This window comes from Morus notabilis, unplaced genomic scaffold (genome assembly GCF_000414095.1).
Source record: "Morus notabilis unplaced genomic scaffold, ASM41409v2 Scaffold226, whole genome shotgun sequence".
NCBI lineage: Eukaryota > Viridiplantae > Streptophyta > Magnoliopsida > Rosales > Moraceae > Morus > Morus notabilis.
Window position 1 is genome coordinate 61,965 of NW_010358750.1, and position 4,659 is coordinate 66,623.

Below are 4,659 nucleotides of genomic sequence, written 5' to 3' on the forward strand. Positions count from 1 at the left end.
TAATAATATAATAATCAATATAATTAAATATTAATATAACCTCATAATTTTAATATTATTATCTATTATATTGTATTGCACAAGTTATAATTATATAATATATTAATTATAATATATTTGTTTAATATAATATAATAATGATTATATATTATAATATAATATAATATAGTTGTAATTTTTAATTATATTATAACTGAAATATTATTATTTCTTATGTCATATTATAATATGTTTTATAATATTGTAATTATATTAATCATTTTAAAAATATTATTATATTCTATATCATTACATTATATGTTATAAGATATAATTATATTATAATATAAATTATATTATAAATATTAATATAATAATATTTATAATTATAATATTCAAGTGTAATGATGGAAAATAAAATTAAAAGTGCTTGGAATGAGCCTTCATCTCATGTGAGGAATGAATGATGATTAACTCATTTAATAGAAAAATCATTCTATTTTGAATGGCCATTCTTTTTCTTAAAACCAACCAAACATGTGATTTTTTTTTATTATGCATTTTTATATTACACTAGTTCGAAAGTCATTTATTTACTTCAAAGAGAAATAAAATAAATTTAAGACATGAATAAGTCTTTTTCATTGGACATGGTAGTTTGATAATAAACGCATAAAGGGAGTCATCATGAACTCAAATCAGGAAACAATATTATTTTTGGGACAATGTTGTCTAAATAAAAAATCATACTTGTGTGAGCCGATATTGTTGCGTGTATATATATATATATATATATATACGCTAGTTGAACTCCACGTATGAAGCACGTAGAGAGTAATTATGTGTTAAGTTTAATTATCGTAATATTATTTAAAGCATATAATATATGAATATAAAATTCTAAAGACGAGCTAAAATGAAAAAAATAATAATAATAAAGTTTTAGAGCAAAAGGCCTGAAAAAGTAAAAAAAAAAAAAAGAGGAAGACTAAAATGAAGAAATAAATAAATTTTAAGGTAAGAGGAGCCAAAACGAAAATATAAAGTATCGGGATAATAAGAAAAAAAATGGGCCAAAAGGATTAAAAGAAAGAAATAAATAAGTTTTAGGACGTTTAGTAAAAAAAATAAGTTTTAGAATAAAATGAACCAAGACGAAAAAATAAAATTTTGGGACAAAAATAATAAAAAAAGATAAAAATGACTAAAATTAAAAAATTAAAAAATTTAAGGTAAAATAAAAAAGAACACACTAACCAAAACGATGTAGTTTTGGTTGAAAATGTATTCTACGCAGTGCATTTTCAACTAAAATTACGTCGTTTTGGTTGAAAAGTGTACCGTAGCAAGTATACATTGACATTTCTTATATCTATTATATAATAAAAATGTGATGAAGTAGGCAGCTGTCGACTAATTTTTTTTTCTTCTGTTTGTGCCCCTCACCTTTTGTATTTTTTACTTGTTATTTATTCTTTTTTCTTACTTAGGGCTTAAGAAAAAGCGGTTAACTTATGTTTCTATTCATATCCTTCACTTTTTCTACTATTTACTTATTTGTTATCTACTCTTTTATCTTACTTAGGCCTAAAAAAATACGATTTAATTTTTATTACTATTTATACCCTTCACCTTTTTTTTATTTTTTACTTACTTGTTATCTACTCTTTTCTATTACTTGGGGCTTAAAAAAAAGGTTGTTAAATTTACGTTTTTTTTATACCATTTCCCTTTACTTTTTACTTTCTTGTTATCTACTATTTTATCTTATTTATAACTTAAGAAAAAAATGATTTATTTTTTGTTTCCAGTCCGTCACCTTTTGTACTTTTTCCTTACTTGATATATACAGTTTTTTTTATTTAGAACTTAAGAAAAAGTTGTTAAATTAAATAATAATTATATTACGTGTCGAAGGTTGCTTCTAAACCATCACCAATAAAAAATTACATAAGATTTTGTTAGTTTATTTACTTTTTTCTCTTACTTAGGACTACGAGAAAAGAGTCAAATTAAATAATAATGTTTCTATTACATGATAAAATGATCATTTTATCATTTTATTTAGACTAAAACCTCATATTACTAAGAAATTTAAAATTTATTTGCATCAAATTTCTTTTTCATAACTTGTTTTTAATGATATAGATGCATTTTATGTAGATCTTTTTCTTGCACTATGTTTTTCAAATAACAAATAAAATATTCACCATTATTTATAACTTTTTAAAATTATTATACTCCATCTTCGTAACTCTCTATATCTTTTAAACTATAATTAATAGAGTATGACAATTATTTAGAATTCATTTGTCTACTTTACAAAACTAATTTTTTAATAAACAATAAATATAATAATTAAATTCATGCCCTATTATAACTAGCACGTACATTGGTGTTTTTTTACTAGTGTGTATATATATATATATATATATATAGACCATAAATATAAGATTAGGTTATGATTTAATTAGGATCAAAAGTATGCACGAACAGTCTTAAAGGACCACATGTAAGCTAAAGATTAGGTTAGGATTTAAATATGAGTTTTTGTTTTTTGGCACTTAAATGCCCCGTCGTGAAATCTTTATGCAAGTGGCCTATGAAGTATGAAATTCGATAAATAGAACTCAGCATTAGAGGTCAATCTGCGTTGCTTCATTATTTTTCTTCCTTCTTCTTTATTGTTTCTTTTTCAGTAATAGTAACCATTATAACCACACTCTTTTGCAACTCTAGTACTTAACAATTAAACTTATAATCACACTCGTATATAATTCATACGGACTTGACATCTTTTACCATTTTATAAAAAATAATGATAAAGGACCCTAGTGGGGTTAAACACTAGAAATTATAGGACCACAATTAATATTTACCGTGTGTTAATTAGAAGTGCTCAACACTAATAGTGTCTTTAAGCCTGCTTCTTTTACAAAACAAAAATAGTATTTACCACCTACTCTTATTTAATTGAGCTAATAGTATTAACTCTACTCTTATTCAATTGAGCTAATAATTTAGTTGTTTTGTACATTATAATGAATGTCATGTTATATCGATTTGGTATTTCTATTATATCTACAATATGGTAATATTTTTTCTAATTAAATAAAAATATCACTTCTATTTCCAAAAGAACGCGATAGAAATCATGTGACATAACCTTTTTCTTTGTTCTTGTAATTCTTTTCCAATTTAATGAAAGTAAAGTGGTATATTCAATCCAAATTCATGCCAAAAAACCTTTACTAGCAAATTAGGGGTGTTCTTTTTATATGTTTAAGAGGAAAATTTGAATTGAAATCTAAAGTTTTGTGAGAGAAAATATTATAACACAAAGATTGAATTGTGATTCGAACATACTTAAAAAAAAGAGAAAAATAAAATAAATACTTTTTAAAGTGTATATGTCTGAATTTTTACTTTATTCTTGACTAATATCACTTTCATAGTTAAATATAATCAAAGCGTATTAAAGTGTAAATTCAATAATTTTCTCCGATAAGAGTCCAATTAGTTAGATATCCTCCTCTCACATTATTTTTACTACAAGTGAAAATATTCTGACACTAGCAAATTACAAATCGTAACAAAATTGGGCTAGTGAAAAATTAGAGACGCATTGGGTGACGATTAAATCCTAAAGGAAATTTCTTGCCTTTGTTTTGTTTTGTTTTTTGTTTTTAATGAAAATAAGGTAAAACAAATTCTTAATTTATAGATTAATTAGGCGTCGACACGTGGAGGAGGGCGGAGGTGGTCGTTTAGGAGTGTGTCGCGACTCGCGTGGCTGTGGGAACAGATTCTGTTCAAACAAGTGGGTCCCACTTAAATGGCTCTCCGATCCTATCAAAGGTACAGGGTTTTTCGTACCCTCCAGAGTGGGCCAAACCTCATGTCACATTATATGGGCCAAACAGCCAGAGTGGGCCCAAAAAGATGGGGTTTAGACCCAAACTGACGTAGCAAAAAAAGGTTTGAACTTCAAACCTACATGTTGTTGCATATAACAGTTCTGTGTTAAGGAATCTATTATCTATTATTATGTAAACAAATGCGTCGAAATTTCTTAATTCTTTAACTCATAATGCTTTGAAGAGGATCACCCAAATTTTAGATTGATTAAAGTTACCAATTACAAATGGTGATCTTTGTAACTAAATTATATTTGCGGTAAATGAGTTGTTATAAATTATTTGGTAGAAAGATTTTAGAGTAGTTCATTCTTGAAGCATACAACAATACTCATTGATTAATGCAGGGTGTTAGGGGTCCAAGATTATCTAAGGATATTATATTATCAATTATTTGTAAATGTAATATTTGTTTTTTTAGTTAAATACTTAGTATCAGTCTGGATTGTCATAAGACTAATTATGTTGATCAATGATATTTTTGACCGATCTCGACTTGATCTTAATAGTAATAATTTATCTCAATTAATTATTAAATTTTCATGTTCCTAAGAGTATTAGGCTTGTTTAGTTTGTTGATTCGAGCTGATATGTGACTTCATGTGAGAGCTTTTTACTGTAGTAAAAAAGTTAGATGTGACTATTTCTGAGAGCTTTTTATTGTAGTAAAACTCGAATTCTAAATTTAAATCGGTGAAATGAACGATACCTTAATTTATAGAGATTTAACTATAGATAGTTTTATCACGTATTTTAGCTCGTA